The 17,695-nt window shown below is 33.7% G+C and overlaps 1 pseudogene across 1 annotated transcript; it reads left to right on the forward strand.

The window, feature by feature from the left end:
- Positions 1-9,298: 9,298 nt before the first annotated feature.
- On the forward strand, positions 9,299-17,491 carry LOC143611219 (DNA polymerase delta catalytic subunit-like; annotated as a pseudogene). The gene is made up of 30 exons (XR_013149734.1): positions 9,299-9,373; positions 9,416-9,470; positions 10,436-10,546; positions 10,718-10,824; positions 10,958-11,123; positions 11,283-11,478; positions 11,591-11,726; positions 11,827-11,964; positions 12,067-12,144; positions 12,268-12,359; positions 12,502-12,568; positions 12,649-12,720; positions 12,803-12,889; positions 12,980-13,099; positions 13,180-13,281; positions 13,396-13,462; positions 13,620-13,715; positions 13,796-13,861; positions 14,064-14,120; positions 14,236-14,323; positions 14,445-14,521; positions 14,596-14,709; positions 14,812-14,926; positions 15,014-15,186; positions 15,577-15,647; positions 16,152-16,226; positions 16,294-16,383; positions 16,457-16,678; positions 16,754-16,841; positions 17,311-17,491. The product of XR_013149734.1 is annotated as a DNA polymerase delta catalytic subunit-like (transcript).
- The last annotated feature ends 204 nt before the right edge of the window (positions 17,492-17,695 follow it).

Here is a 17,695-nt window from a genome sequence, read left to right on the forward strand (position 1 = left end):
TGCGGAGGAATTTCTAAATTGCTCAAGCTTTCTGTTTAGTTCCACCACTTTCACCTGGTAATCAGCTATCTGTTTATCCCTTTCAGCAATTAGTTTGGTTTTCTCTTCTAACACTTCATAGCTAAGATCAATTACTTGTATTTTTTCAGCTAGACTAGCTTTAAGACTTCTGATATCTTTCTCACTAGCTTTTATTTTTACCGTGTAATTTTTTTCTCTAGTTTTAGTGTAATAATGATCTTCTTTTAATGTTCTAAATTGAGCATCCAAACTAACAAACTGATCAGTTATTGTTTTCAATTGTTCAGACAGATTTTCACATTTCGTACAAGGGAGTTTAGAACTTACCTCAGAGAGCTGATCTGTCACCTCTGCCATATAAGCTTGATCTTCTCTTGTCTCTCTGTTTTTTTCTTCAGTTTCGATGTTAACCAAGTTGGCCTGTTCGAACACTTCCTCAACTTGCAGATTCCAATTGTATTCCCCGTTCTGTCTGGATATCATCGCCTTATTTTCATTACTTCCCCCATTCGGTTGTGTTGGCCTGTTGTGACTACGTTCTACTCGTTCACTTGTGCATTCTTTAGCAAAGTGGCCATTCTGTTGACAGTTATAACACCGAACCTTTGGCTTATCAAAACCTGGTCTTTCACCAACGAATTTTCTACCAGTCTTCTTCATAAACCTTTTAACTCTTCTTACTATCATTGTCATCTGCCACTGCAGATCCATCTCCTCCAGATCATCAGCATCGATCCGATCATAGTCTTCGTCTAAAGTTGCAGGATCAACGATTTTACCTTTAATGTAATTTTCGTAAGAAGCAATGAAAGATGCATAGAGAGCAACTGCTGTTCAGCAGATTTAACACTCATGGGCATCTGAGAGTAGTTGTTGTTCGGAACACTTGAAGAAAAACTACCCTTTGTTGTTTGAGGTTTAGAAGTGTTTGTTCCACCAGCTACGAAACACACATCACCATCCATGTTGAGAGTTACATGACCATCATGAGATGAGTTAGAGCTCGTGTCTCCCTTTGAGTAGTAAGCAGATGATTCTGACTTCAAACTTGAACTTGAATTAACTTTCGCACCATACATTCCCGGATCCTGAACCTGATCAGTTGGTGTCTCTTTTCGAACCATGTTAAGTTCAAAAGTTCGTAGTTTATTGACTACTATTTCCAAGTCAATGTTGGCAAACTCTTTATCTTTTCTCATCAAGACAGTGTACATTTCCCATTTCGGTGGGAGAGCATCAAGAAGTTTTTTCTACGATCTCCTCTTCTTTGTAAACAATGGAATAATTGCTGAGTTCGGTCATCAGGTGATAATATCTTGTGATGATATCATCAAGTGATTCATTCTTCAAATACTTGAACACCGAGAATTGGGTTTTGAGTAGCTTAATCTTGGATGCACGTATCCCCACATTACCTTCATATCGGTTTTCAAGCGCTTCCCATAGCTCTCTGGCGGTTTTATATTTCCTGAAGGTGTGAAGAATTTCGTGTGGAAGAGCCATTGTTATCGCAGCATGAGCTTTGCTTTCAGCCTCATACATCTTCTTTTCTTCCTCTTCCATCTTATTGTATTTCTTAATTTGTTCACGACCCTCATACAAAGCCGTTGGTGGAATGTATCCATCTTGAATGCACACCCATATCTTAGCATCTTGATATTTAACATACTGCTCAAACCGATCTTTCCAAGCCACGAAATCGGTTCCCTTAAGCATTTTCGGTGCCTTAGTAGCTGAACCTGCTTCCACCTCCATTTTTACCAGTTCCGTAATATTTATGGAAGTCATCTTTTATAGAAGTACGAAACGAAAACACAAAGAAACCCGAAAAAATTTTTTAATTTTTTTTTGAACAGTACCAGTAGGCGAAGTTAAACTTAACTTCGCTTAAGTCCTAACTTCGCTTGATCTTTCAACTTCGCTTTCTTCTCAACTTCCCCAGATTAGGCGAAGTTGTGGATAACTTGGCGAAGTTGTTAATAACTTCGCTTAACCTTATATCTTCGCCTAAACCCTACAAACAGTGACGGCAACTTCACCTGATGAACACAATGTTTTTGCAGGTTTGATTTTGATGTTTTGCGAGGTATGCGAAGGTGTAATGGGTTGTTTTTGATGGTGGGAGGTGAGGACACAAAAACTCGGTATATTAACGTAAATTCGTCCCGCGAATAGTCGAACGGAACGATTTCTACACCCGTGTGATAATCCCGAACCACACAATCACGAGCAAACGCCCTGATACCAATTGTAGGTTCCCAGCCGGATCTACACGGAATATCTCGTTCTACGTAGCTGCGGAATCCCTACGTAAGACGATACGAGCGTTGAAGACGAAACACGTTAAACACAAGCAAACACACGTTACAATAAACAAAGAACACGTTGTATTGCAACTAATAACACGTGATATATCAATCACCGATTACACGAACTGAACAACTCTTTTCAAACAAGCCGTAACCTAAACCTATATATCATACGACAACTTCGCCTAACATGTTTAGGCGAAGTTGTCACCAACTTCGCTTGTTCCACAAGTTCGCCTATATCAGGCGAACTTGTGAGACAAGTTCGCTTAAACCTTAATACAAATCCAAATAACACGATTACAGACACTAGATACTGAACTACTGACATCATTTACCAACAATGGACAACAATGGTAACCTCCAAGCCTTCAAACTCTCCACAAGATCTTCAATATGGGTGTAATGTGGGTGTTTTTATAAGAGAAACCCGTATAGATATTTTCTTCAAGAACACTTGATTAATGCAACATTCTCCTCTATTTATAGGCAGTCTGGGGAAGCAGGCAGGCCCCGTGCTTCTAGAGGCACGCCCCCGTGTCCAGTTGCAATAAATGCTATGTCAGATCGTACATGATGACTCACCACGGGAGCGTGCTCTGTGAGGCATGGCCCCGTGCTTTGTTGTGACATGTGATAATTCTTTTGTCTTCTTCTCAAATGTGACCATGACCCCATGGTTGCTAAAGCACGGCCCCGTGCTTCTGTGTCCAGTTTTTGTCTTTTCTTGAAGATTGTTGTCTTTTCTTGTGTTCAAAAGAATGGTGGCGTGTCTAGGGGGCACGGGGGCGTGTCTGAAGGCTTTCTTGAGTTTTCTTTCGTTTTTCTTCGTCCCTTGTTTCTTCGTTTAAGGCTTGGGTTTACCTGAAATTGCATTTTAATGTGATAAGTAGCCTTCTAACCTGTTATTTGATAGAAGTTGCAGTTTTTAGAGATTATTTGATGCTAAAAAGATGTATAATGTTATGTACATCACGTGCCTCGATTTGCCAGCCAAATAGTTATTGATCAAGATTCTCAAGAAAACGTAAAGGCGTCGAAGTGCTGCTCGAGTGCCTAGGAAATAATAAGCCAACCAAGGTAGGGATAATGCCCGAATAAAATATTAGTTAAAGGCTTAGACCCTAGTCAAGGGTATACTCAATACCTCGAAAATAAAACAAAGGTATAAAGTAAAGAAAATATAAAACAAAGAAATAAAAAGAAAAGTTATAGATATAATTCTTTGTTTTGAATAAAGTATAATTTATTATTTAAATAGATTTTAAATAATAATAAAAGAAATAAAGTATACGTTTCTTCAAGAAGAAGAAACGTAGTGTTAATTAAGAAAGTAAACAAGTAAAACTAAAGGTTTAAACTTGTAAAAGAAAGAAAAGTATTTTGAACTAAAGGTTCATAAAGAAAATATAATCGAGGTAAAGATTATACAAATAAGACTAAAGGTCTTAAGCCAGATTAAAGATCCGGTAATAACAAAAGGTTATACTCGTACCATAAGTCCGAGATAGCTAAAGAAAGGTTAACCGATCAGTGAAGTGGAGCTGGTCTTTTAAAAAGGTGAATACGCCCAACTTTTATAACTTGTATTATCGAGTCAAATAAATGAATTACATGAGATTACGTATCTCTAAAACATTATAAAAAAAGTAATCGTTGGTCTTCAGGTTGTCGTGTACGTTTTTTGGATCCTAAAATATGTGGAAGACGGTGGGCACACCGCGCCACACCTAGTTATAAGCCTCCGCCATGATGGGCCGGACCTAAGTTACGTTCGAGAAAGGGTAATCATGTGTATATTGATGGTAGCTAAGTAAATCTCGAACGCTGTGGTGTTTGCTGAGCGGTTTCGAGTAGAGCTTAAGTTTATAATTGTGTTTTGTTTATAAACTTGATTATTTCTAAGCCACGATGGGCCGGACCTAAGTTATGTCTCGAGGGGTAATTAAGTAAATAAAATATTTTATGTCTCAGGTTATTCACCAGCATGTGTTGCTAACGTATTTTAAAACTGTTCTACAGGTAATGAAGATTAAGTTCTTGAAGAATCGAAGGCTTCGATAGGCGATCTGATGGCTCAAATCATTTTTGTTTAAACTTTAAATATATAAATGGTGGTTTATAAACAAGTAACCTTTTGTAAACATTAACCGGGAACTTTTAAATCCCGTGTTTTTAATGATATGTAAATATTAATCCACGCAAATATAATTTTCACATTAAACCCGCAACTATGATTTAATTACAAAAAGGGTACCAACTGTTGGTCGTACATCCAGGCCTAAGATGGGGGTCTGACAATATAACTCTGGAAACCGACCTATTTCTTTTCCAAATTTTTATTTGGCAAATATATAATCTTTTAAATATACAAATATGTCAAATCAATATAATATACATATGTGTATAATCTATACAATATACATATATGTATAATAAATATATATTGCTATAACCTTCAAATCAAAAAACTGTAAGTTCTATTCAAAACAAACATTAATCCAACAAAAACAATAGTAATGTCTGAATTGAATATAACAATTACAAAATAAACAAAGCTTGAATATCAATTCATTACAATACACTAAGCTACATATGAACTGAATGGCAGTTATGTTTGTACATATATGTATAATAAATTTGTGTTTAGTACTTGTAGCTTTTGTATGTTATATGTAACAACTCGGACTTCCCAAGATTTAATATGTATATTAAAACCCGATCCATTTCGATGCTAGGGAAATTTTATCACTTTTATCAAGTTAATTAAATTATTGTTATATTATTTGTAATTATAACTTTCATGTTTTTGACAAAATTAGCCCAAACTAAAACTTTAACCCCAATCTGTTTTCACCTTCTAACTGTAGGGACCATATTGCAATTTTTGGTATTATTATTATATTAAAATACACCAACCTTATTACCCAGGACCAGACCCGACGACCCGTTCCCCTATTATTAGACCTGATTACAATTATAATATCTTGGACCTCAATTCTCGTAACGATTATGGAAATTAAATCATTGGAAGTTTTGGGCAGATCATCTTCGGCCCAACTGATAACTTAATTAAGTAATTCAATCAATCTATGATTAGTTTTTCCTAATTAACTAAGCCGACAACAACATAACCTTGTTATACAAGCTATCGATGTTAATAACTCAATTAAACCACCAGAAACAACCCTCATATGATCGCTAATCTAACCCCCTTAGTTAATTATATTATAGTTGCTGCTACTGCCCGTTCTGAGTTGTTCTTTGGCCGCGTCTATGTGCTCGTCTTTCACCATCAATCCATAGATGTTTCAGGTAATTAAATACAGGTTTAAGTTCGCTGTTCATCCTATTGCATTAACCCTATGGTTAATTAATCAAATAATCAATGGTTTGATCGATTAACGATTTAGGGTTCATAGGTTTATCTTGGTTATTTCTGCTTTTGCTTATAACTATTTGGTTCTGAGATCTAATGCGTCTGCTGGTTAGCACAGCTGGTTAATACATGGCTTACGGAGTGGTAGGTCGAGGGTTTGAGTCCCTGCCACCCGTTTATGTTAATTTTTTTGGTATCTTTTATTCTTAAAACCATTTTTATAAAACAATAATTATAATAATAATAACTAGTAACTAAACAAATCTCTTATAAACCCGATTATGATTTTTATGTTTTCCCCGCATTAAAGAATCATTCATGTGTATATGTATATGCATAGATATGTATAATTACTATCACGTAAATCAAATATTATTGATTTAATATATATATATACACACACACAAAAGGCAAACTTTATATACTTATATACTTTAACAAACTAATAATTTTTGATAATATATTTTATTCATATACCTAATATTTTATTATATTAAATATTATATACTTTTAAATGAATTTATAAAATTAATAAATATTTCTAAGATGTATTTTACTTATACAATATTGTTATATAATAAAGTGTTATCATATACTTTATTTGTAATTTAACAACTAATAATTTTTCATAAAATATCTTTATAAAAAATAAAATATTATATTAACTATGATTAAAAAGAATATAACTTGACTTAATAGCTTTATAGTAATTATCGAACTCGCTTATCCGATCTAGTTCATTAACTTAGTGTATCTATATTCTGTCTTCCTTTATAGCCCTTATCGTCAACGCGTGACTTCCGTGAATCATCATTTCTAATATTTTCTCTTTTCACTTTTGTTCGTCTTTGAGGTGAGTACCACATTCCTTTATTTTACTTGTTTTCCACGTTTTGGGGACATATGCGTAAATATATTTCTCATATAAACTTATACACAAAACTGCAACTTTGTCATATGTGTTAACAACTTATACCTTATTTGTTTATGTGCTTATTTGCTTTGTATGCTTCCGCATTCGGAGAGGTCCAACATAATCTAAGCCTAGTATGATCATACGCCAGTCGTTAGCCTTTGTGCTTCTCGACATCTCAGTTATACTTGCTCATTTGGTTAATTTGTTATTCTCATATGACTTGTTGCAGCTACGTATTTTGTTATATATAATATGTACAACTAAACTGGTGTGTTGCTCACTCAACATGTGTTGTTGACAAAATTCTATTTTAAACGCATATGCAGGTTATCGTAGAAATTTAATGCAGGTTGGTGAAGACTTAGTGAAGAATTTAAGTTAGAAATGGTACGATCAAGAATTTAATTTGTAATTGTTGTTTGTTTAATAAGTTGTATTTTGTATTTGAATTATTTGAAATTATTAAATAGATATTGAAACTTATATTGTGCATGATAGTAACCTTGAGAGCTGTGGCAATCAGTTCGCGCCCCGGCATTTTTGTCGTTGGTTGGGGTGTGACATTATACTCATATGTACAATGAGTATGAGTTACAAAGTTAAAAACCGTTTGTATATATGTGTTTAATGGTCAATTATAGTAATTGTAGCTTGTGTATGTTATGCATATGTGTATCGTGAGCAATAGTTATGTTTGAACATATATGTATAATAAATTAGTGTTTGGTACTTGTAGATTTTGTATGTTGTACTCATATGTATAATGAATAGGAGTTATAAGGATTAATTTATTTGTGCATATGTGTATATTAAGTTAGTGTTTGATAGTTGTAGCTTTTATATTTGCACTTCTATGTATAATGAGTAGGATTTATAAGGTTAAAATTTGTTTGTACATATGTGTATAATTATCAACTATTACGATAATTGTAGTTTTTGTAGATGTAAGCGTAATGTTAGTATTAAATTATTACCATATGTATAGTCATCTCAATTTATACTCAGCTCACTATATATACATGTATATTTCACAAAATATACATATATGTATAATCCTTAGTGGGATTGTATGACCTATTAATAAACAACAAAAACATATACAAAATCCTAAAATTAAAAGTGTAAACAATTGTTAAAAAATTAAAATAATTCATTTATAAGAAACAATACTTCTAAATAAATTAGATATCTCAAAATATACAGTAGAAACTCTATAAAATAATACACTTTGGACCACCAAAATTTATTAATTTATATATTAATTAATATTTTATTAATTTATAGTAGAATACTTAGTTTACAAATATATTTCAAGCTTCCACTTAATTATTGTATACAATGCATGTATATCAAATGAACGGCCCAATTTGAAAAAAACCTTCAATCTCCCACCTTATTATGCTTCTTGTGTTCAATATATCACTTTATGGACATTAAAAATATTTTCTATATAAATACATTCATGTAATATGCTATATATAAGGAATTATTAATTTATTGTCTTATGATTTTAGCGAATTATTAATTTAGCACCCTATCCCCGAGTCGGGACCGGCAAAAAATATTATCTTAGAGAGTTTATTAAATAATCGAGTATTAATTTATCGAGTTTCTACTGTAATTTATATACACTGTTGAAACGGATTTATGTCTATAGCCTTAATTATTAGAAAATTAGTTAATACACGGAAATGAATGATCTCTTAAACATACACATATGGAAATTTAAACATACATATATGGAAATTCAATAGAATATACATATATGTATAATCTAAAAATAACATTCAAAATTTGAAAATAATATTTCTATTCAAAATATATACTAATATCAACTAATAACTTTGTAATGTCTAAGTGGACATTAATGTGAAACATATTTATTTAAACAATATAAACTAAAAATCGATACACCAAATGACGAAATTAACTTATTCTTCATAGTCCTCATGTGTTTCTTCTTAATTTCTTTCTATCAACTATTTCTTCATCATTTGTTTCATCTATGTTCTTGTATGTTGTTTTCTAATTTTTATTCCATATGTTTACTTAACTTTACACGATAATTCCTAAAATCACGACTCCTTGTTTTCTACAAAATTTACACTCCCTCCTCCTTCTTCTTCTTCTTCTTGGCCTTCTCGTGTGGGCCAATTAGATGTTTATAGTTTTCACAACCTTTGTTCTGGATTCAATCTTATCCTTTATTGATTGAATTTGAAAATCAAGTTCTTCATGTTTTTTCATAATTACATCTCAAACGATCAGTGCACATCTAAATATTATTACTAATGTGAAACCTAATTGTCGAACTTTTAGTTGGTTAGTACAGTACCTGTTATAAAATGAACACAAAACAATTATATAGTGAGATGATAGCAAAAAAAAAAGAATAATAATAAAAAAATAATAATATGACTATACATATATGTTATAGAAGGTAACTATACACACATATATAATCATTACTATCGGTATCGGTTTGGTATAGCACCATACCCGACCATTTCGTTACCAATTCAATCCCCACATTTCACGTTTTTCTGGTACCGATACCGATTCAGTTTAGTACTAGTATTTTGAGCAGATTTACCTTCTAAGCACACTTTCGGTACGATTTTAGCAGTTTTCCAAACACGTGAAACGCACGTGACTTGCAATCTATAAATATTCATGAAATTGGCGGCAATTTCAGTCTCGTTCTCATTCCCCGCCACTCTTTCTCAACAGCAGCAGCAGGAAGCCACGGCAACCGTTGAAACAGCACGTTTCGACGGAGGAAGATGAAAGCCTAATTTCTCCGTGACATGGAGGAACGGGAAGCGTTCTCACTCACAGAGTATTGGTAATTGAATATCCCTTGTTGCTTAATTTAGGGTTTTAACACATTTATTTAAGGAAATGTGCAATTTGGCTGATACAAGCATCATTTTACAAGCTCCGGCGCAGTTTCACTCGTTTATTATTTATTAATAATGAGTCTGTGTATATATTTTGTGAAATTAGTACATAGAAGTCCAAAAGAGGCAAAACGTAAAATTACGAGGGCTCTCACTCTGCTTGTGAGTCACTTTTTCTATCTTGTCTCGGATTAGCTCGTTTATTATGAATTTGTGTAAGTTTTTTTAAAATTTTTTTCTATATTTTGAGAAAAAACTTAAAAGAGCTAAATCTTGGCTCGAGCTTGGCTATAGAGTGTGTTAATACATAGAAGTCTACAAGAGGCAAAACATAAAAATACACAAGCTCAGGCTCGATAACTAAACGAGCTTTATCTGAGGCTCAGGAAATTCGTCATGTTTCGAGCCTTTTAGTGATCCGATTTCGAGTAGCTCTCAAGTGGCTTGGCTTGTTTGCACCCCAAATTGTTTCAAGTAATATTACTAATACCATAGTCTGATAAGCATCTTGGAAAATTTATTTCATTAGCTTTTAAATGTATATTTTTGGGGAACTTCTATGCGCATAACCCCATTTTAGGATTGAAATTTCAAAATATCATGTAACAAAGTGAAATATTTTTTGTTGGGTGATCCTTAGGCCAAGTTCGCTGCAGGAATATCAGTAATAATTGGCATTAGAATACAGAAAACATTGGCTTGCTGCTTGTTCTTTATGTGTTTATTTTTATCTTTGTTGAAAAGGTTAGGAATAACATCGCAATCGTAAATTATATTCTAGTAGTTCGAAATGTTAAAACTATTTTTTTGTGATTATATATTTTATTCTAGTTGACTGTGTTTTCATGATTATTAAAAATCTCAAACTGAAATTTGTTTATTACTTCTGTTCATTGTTATCTTTTGTTAGTTTTTCAACAATTGGAGATTGATTACGTGATTGGAGAGAGCCACAAAGGATTGATTCCTAATTCTTCTGGTTCTGCTGCTATCATCAGAATATTTGGTGTAACAAAGGAAGGTAATTTCTTATACCTAATCTTTCACCCTTGTCTGCCATCATGATAGTTTCTGTGGTATCTAGAATCCTCTTCACTTGTATGATAGAAGCATCCTTTTTCATTATTATATTGTTTATATATATAGGATATAACCTTATCCTGTGATATGATGGTTTTTGGTCTGCAAACAGGGAATAGTGTATGCTGTAATGTTCATGGATTTGAACCGTACTTCTATATCAGCTGTCCTCCTGGCATGGGCCCTGATGATATATCCCACTTTAATCAAATTCTTGAGGTATGTTTTAATGCTGATTGAATTTTTGTTATTTGTAAGAATTTGCACTAAGGGTACTGTACATGTGCATTGATAAACTGATTCCTGCAAGATAGTAGACGGTTAAAAAATTTTTCCCTTCAATTTTGTGCAGGGGAGAATGAGGGAAGCCAACAAGAGCAATAAGTTTTCAGTTCCTAGGTTTATCGTTCGTGTTGAACTAGTCCAGAAAAAGAACATTATGTACTATCAGCAACATAGTTCCCAGCCTTTCTTAAAAATTGTAGTTGCATTGCCAACAATGGTTGCTAGTTGTCGAGGTAAAGTGTGCTAGCTTCTAGATTTTACTCTTTCTATTGTTGCTTTATTTGCAAAATTATAGATTCCATATACACACAATCATACAGACACGCACACACACACATTCCATATACATACTATCTCTTGTTGCTTCTCAACACTTCATTTAATACTGGCAGGAATTCTTGACAAAGGGATACAAATTGATGGTCTTGGTATGAAAAGTTTCATGACATATGAGAGTAATATACTATTTGTTCTTCGCTTCATGATTGATTGCAAAATCCTTGGTGGAAATTGGATCGAAGTTCCAGCTCATAAATACAGCAAATCAGCAAGGAGTCTTTCATACTCTCAGTTTGAGTTTGATTGTCTGTATCCTCAATTAAGCATTGATAGTGATAATGTTCTTTTAAGTTAAGCTTCTGATGTGTATATTCTCAATTTTATCCAATTAGTTTATTAAATTTCTTGACCAAGATTATAGCTATACAGAACTGATAAGCCATGCTCCAGAAGGAGAATTTTCAAAGATGGCTCCATTTCGCATATTGAGTTTCGACATTGAGTGCGCTGGTCGTAAGGGTCATTTTCCTGATGCTAAATATGATCCTGTTATTCAGGTTTGATTACATATCTTTCAGTAATCTTATTTATTTATCTGAACTCATTAAGCATATAAAGCAAGTAGTTATGTTGCAGTTCCTGATTATGTTCTTGTAGATTGCAAATCTGGTCACACTGCAGGGAGAGGAACAGCCATTTGTGAAAAATGTCGTGACCTTAAAGTCATGTTCACCAATAGTTGGTGTTGATGTGATGTCATTTGACACAGAGAGAGAAGTTTTGTTGGCTTGGAGGGTAATATTTTGATAAAACTTGAGTTGCACAAGCGTTAACATTTTGTTGCGACTTTGGATATGTTTATATTCATGGGAGCTGAAGATATTTTAATCTTTTCAGGATTTTATTCAGGAAGTTGATCCAGATATTGTGATTGGTTATAACATTTGCAAATTTGACTTGCCATATTTGATTGAGGTCAGTGCCCCGGCTCTCTTTTTTTTGGAATACAACTTTAATTACTTCACAGCTCACACCATTGGATGTAACAAGGTCGCATTAGAAATAGTATCGGGTGACTCAATACTATTTTTTTTGTAGAGGGCAGAGACATTGAAAATAGTTGAGTTTCCAATACTTGGTTGCATTAGAAATAGCAGGACCCGTGTGAGGGATACAACATTTTCTTCAAGGTAATGGTTCATATATGTATGCATATATCTAAATATGCACCCGCACATGTATATATTGACAAATGTCAAGCTATTGCACTATTGGATGTAACAAGGTTCTTCAAAATGCTGAACTTTTTCAATACTGGTCTTTGTGTCACAGGCAGTATGGTACAAGGGAAAGTAAAGAAGTTACATTGGAAGGGAGAGTTCAGTTTGATTTGTTTCAGGTAATTTAATATATAAAATGAAAACAAGTGGATGCATATGGATAACTAGAAGGCTTATTTTTCTTTGTTATAATTTTCAGGCTATGCAAAGGGATTATAAGCTAAGTTCATACTCACTGAATTCTGTTTCAGCACACTTTCTTCATGAGCAGGTATTCTGTGTATGTTATTTTTGGTTAATGAAATTTTATAGTGAATAGCAAGTTTCTTATACTTATTTTGTTTGATTTGCAGAAAGAGGATGTTCATCATTCAATTATATCCGACCTTCAGAATGGTAATCCAGAGACAAGGCGGAGACTAGCTGTATATTGTCTTAAGGTGTCATTCTTTCATTAACTTTCTTAGCTTTTTAATATAATGCCACTATATTTTTTAAATACAAACTGAAGGTTGTTGAATGTTTTATAGGATGCTTATCTCCCCCAGAGGCTGCTGGATAAGCTGATGTACATTTACAACTATGTGGAGATGGCTCGAGTGACAGGTGTTCCCATATCATTTCTTCTCTCTCGAGGACAAAGCATCAAGGTCATATATTATGAAAATAGGGTTCATGTGTTGATTGTGTTTTTGAATTATTAGCTTTAAATTAAAGTGGTTGTCTACAGGTACTCTCTCAACTTTTAAGGAAAGCGAAAGAGAAGAATCTAGTGCTTCCTAATGTGAAACAAGCCGGCGGGTCTGAGCAAGGAACGTATGAAGGTGCAACTGTGAGTAAATCGCTCTTAATCATATGTTATATTCCACATTGTATATGCTAGTTGGATTTTCAGGACTATAAAGAGTTTGTAGTTTTTTTACATAGAGGTTATCTTGCTGTATAGGTTTTGGAACCCAGGGCGGGATTCTATGAAAAGCCAATTGCAACATAACTTATGCTACTGCACTCTAGTAAGATATTCTTCTGTTTTTATTTTTAATATATACAGCGTTCATGTTATGTTTCCAGGAGTAATTTATTTGGCCTTGATTTGTAAAATAATATTAAAATATTATTCTGCTGTAGATGTTTTGACGTGTTAGTTTTGCTTTGCTTATCTTTGTTAAGGTGACTCCTGAAGATGTCCGGAAGCTCAATCTCCCACCAGAATGTGTCAATAAAACTCCATCGGGTGAAATATTTGTCAAGTCAAATCTGCAGAAGGTATTCATTGAGCTGGGACATTTTGTATGATTTACTGTAAATTAAATCGTTGTGGCCATTGATTACAAATGCACTTTCAGGGTATACTTCCAGAAATTCTTGAAGAACTGTTAGCTGCTCGTAGAAGGGCTAAAGCAGATTTGAAAGTATGACTCTCCTATTTTTTCTTTCAGTTATTATATTTATATATTATCTTAATTTAGTAGCAGTTAACATTTTGCTAACATGTTCCTGTTTATGTTTTAACTTTATTTTGTTCACGTATCAGTTATAAATATTTCACTGTGTAGCACATATCTAGTATTATAAGTGTTCTGCTTATACAATAATGGGTTGGTTGGGTTTCAGGAGGCAAAGGATCCCCTGGTGAAGGCTGTGTTGGACGGTCGCCAGCTGGCTTTGAAGGTAAGGCAGCCAACAGTTTTGCATTTACCTACTGCAGTTTTCTCTTCATATGTGCTTTTTTACTAGCTAATTACTTTCCCTAATATTAACATTGGTTCAACGTGTGATCTTTCAGATTAGTGCAAATTCAGTGTATGGGTTTACCGGAGCTACTATTGGCCAGTTACCTTGTTTAGAGATATCCTCAAGTGTTACAAGCTACGGTAATATGTCATCAACCATTAAAATATGTGTTTTCATGTGCATGTACCTCCAATGAATATTCTATAGTAATTACTTCTCTTGGCTGAATACCTGATTTTATAACTTAATTGATTTTCGAAGGCCGTCAGATGATTGAACATACAAAGAAACTTGAAGAAAAATTCACAACACTTAATGGTTATGAGCATAATGCTGAGGTATATTTGATACTTGTATGTAAGATTTGAAGTGCTTTTGGTTTGTACAGATTAACTGATTGATTGAAATGCAGGTAATATATGGAGATACACATTCTGTTATGGTGCAATTTGGTGTGTCCACTGTGGATGAAGCCATGAAGTTTGGTAGAGAAGCTGCTGATTACATTAGTGGGACTTTCATCAAGGTAAGGCTTAACAACATGTGCAAATTTTAATGGTTTAATCTAATCTGATGTTAATATATTTATGTTCTGAATTTTCCTTGCATGATTGTTTGTTTTGCACAGCCTATTAAACTAGAATTTGAAAAGGTTTATTTCCCCTATCTGCTGATCAGCAAAAAGAGGTATGCTGGCCTCTATTGGACAAATCCTAACAAATTTGACAAAATGGATACAAAAGGTTAGCTAAATTTCTTCAGAAACTAAATAATTACATTATTCTCTTCAAAAATATGTTTTTTCTTATCTATTTGAGCTTTTTTTTCAGGTATTGAAACAGTTAGAAGGGACAACTGTCTGTTAGTAAAAAACCTGGTAACCGAGTGCCTTAACAAAATATTAATAGACAGAGACATACCTGGAGCCGTTCAATATGTCAAGAACACCATTTCGGATCTGCTTATGAATCGCATGGATTTGTCTCTTTTGGTTATTACCAAGGTAAGTAAATCTGGCAGCATGGGTGGGCTGGGTAACAACAAATGATATAAAAAAGTGGGTCCAGTTGTGCGTGGTTGGGCTGACTCGTCAAACAGCTTTCTAGTTTTTGGAATTTCATGCATAATTAAAGTATTAAGTTAGATTATAAAATAATGAATGGTTTGATATAAAGTGATTAATGAGGGATTTTAAGCCTTTGAAAACACATTGGGGGAGCATCGAATTGGTTGACCCTGTTTCTGATTCAGCTAAGTAGATAAATAACAATCCAGCCAGGCTATTTTTAGGCAAATAGGTTGAATTTGTCATATCTGGAAGTTATTTAAGCTTTACCATCTGATTATTAGCATCAAAATTTACTGTGCATCTACTAACTAGGTTAATTAACAGGGACTGACAAAATCTGGAGAGGATTATGATGTAAAGGCAGCACAGTTGAACTTGCAGAGCGAATGAGAAAGGTTTGTACTGTTTTTATTCAGCTCTTTTCTCAAGTGTTGTCCATTCAGTATGTTTATTTTACAACTTGGATTATGATTAGCAGATAACTATCAATAGTTGTTTTTTAGCAGTACAACTTGTTAACCAAGTTACTTGTTACTCAAGTCGCTTGTTTACTAAGCTATCGTGTAATCATTATTTGGATCGATCTAACTTGGTAGTCGGTTGACTCCAAAATCCTATGTGTTCTTTATTTATTTGTTGTTTTATTGACTGGATCTGGGCCAACAGACACCTGTTAAGCTAGTCATATATCTGTCACAGTATCAGGATGTCTTTTAGTATAACAGGGCTCTAGGGTTGTCATTCCGTTATGCTTACTTATCAATTTGGAGAGTTGTTTCACTTCTCCAAAGTAATCCGCATGTGACTAATTTATTGCTTGGTTGTTTCACATGTTTTAAGTATAATTTATGGATTCTTGCAAGCTATAGCATCACATTGTTGTGTTTTATATACTACAGCGAGATGCAGCAACTGCTCCAAATGTTGGTGACCGAGTACCATATGTCATTATTAAAGCTGCGAAAGGTGCAAAGGTAAAGCGGGTCACAATCTTATCTTTGTACATCATGATAATTAAACTAATAAACTGATGAAAACCAGGCATACGAAAAGTCGGAGGACCCGATATACGTGTTGGAAAACAATATACCCATCGATCCTCACTACTATCTTGAAAATCAGATAAGCAAGGTCGGTTTGGTTAATCATCTCGTCATACCTTTTTATAGTTATACTTTTATCTGAGAGTTGATTTGCAATGCAGCCACTATTGAGGATATTTGACCCTATTTTAAAGAATGCTAGTAGCGAACTTATTCACGGAAGCCACACTCGAGCTATCTCCATTTCTACCCCTTCGAATAGTGGAATAAAGATCAAACACTTTGTGTTGGCTGCAAAGCCTTAATCAGTAATAAAGATCAAACACTTTGTTCACACTGCAAAGGAAGGGAAGCTGAACTTTATTGCAAAACGGTTGACAACGGTATGAAAACAAAAACAAAAACAATTAAAAATGTAACTGTCTTCTGACGTAACAGTCCCTTTGTTTCTATTATAGTATCGGAGCTAGAGAAGCTTTTCGGAAGGTTATGGACACAGTGCCAAGAGTGTCAAGGATCTCTTCATCAGGATGTTTTATGCACAAGGTACCTATTACATTTCCCATATAGCTACTGTTCGTATATATACATACGTGTGTGCATTTGGTGAGTTTATCACGGAGCACTAAGTTATTTTGAGGACAATAAATAACAATCTAAATCATTTAATTTTATGATCACTTCCCTATATAAGAATACACGACAAAATAAAATTATCTATATTTCTAAGCTAAAACTTTTATAAATATAAGAAAATGGTTAATGCAATGCTTTTTCATCTCTCCTTAACTTCAAAAAAGAATAAAGATATATGAACAAATGTCGTATAAATAGAACCTACACAATGGTTAGAAAAACATGAGCAAATTAGTTTGATGGTTTTTTATGGATCTAACATATACGTTTGTATTTAAGAAGTAAACAGCTTTTTTTGTGTTCTAAAAATAATCAACTGTTCTGTAATGAAGCTCACCCTAATGAAACTTAAAATTGATGGTTGACAATGGTGTTGCAGCCGGGATTGCCCAATATTCTACCGCAGGAAGAAAGCACAGAAAGACATGGCCGAAGCCAAAGTCCAATTAGATCGATGGAACTTTTAGTGTTCTGAGTTTGGGACTTTTTGATAGTTTTGAATTCTGCATATAGTTTTATTAAATGTTATGATCAGATTCCAATCAATTAACTAGATATTTGAAATTTGGGTGCCCATTTATGTTGTATTTTGTATTCCTTGAGGGTTTAACACGGTTGCAGAGATTTCATGATGGTTTAATTATGATTGCGTAGGTATGTATATCGTTGTAAAAACATCCGTAAGCCTCATCAGTTAAACTAAACGATTACAGTAGAAGCCCTGCTTTTATCTTTAAATGATAAAATGTTTTTATATTTTAAAT

Source organism: Bidens hawaiensis, unplaced genomic scaffold (genome assembly GCF_021521415.1).
Source record: "Bidens hawaiensis isolate Kalapana, Puna unplaced genomic scaffold, B.hawaiensis_p1.1 tig00030200_1, whole genome shotgun sequence".
NCBI lineage: Eukaryota > Viridiplantae > Streptophyta > Magnoliopsida > Asterales > Asteraceae > Bidens > Bidens hawaiensis.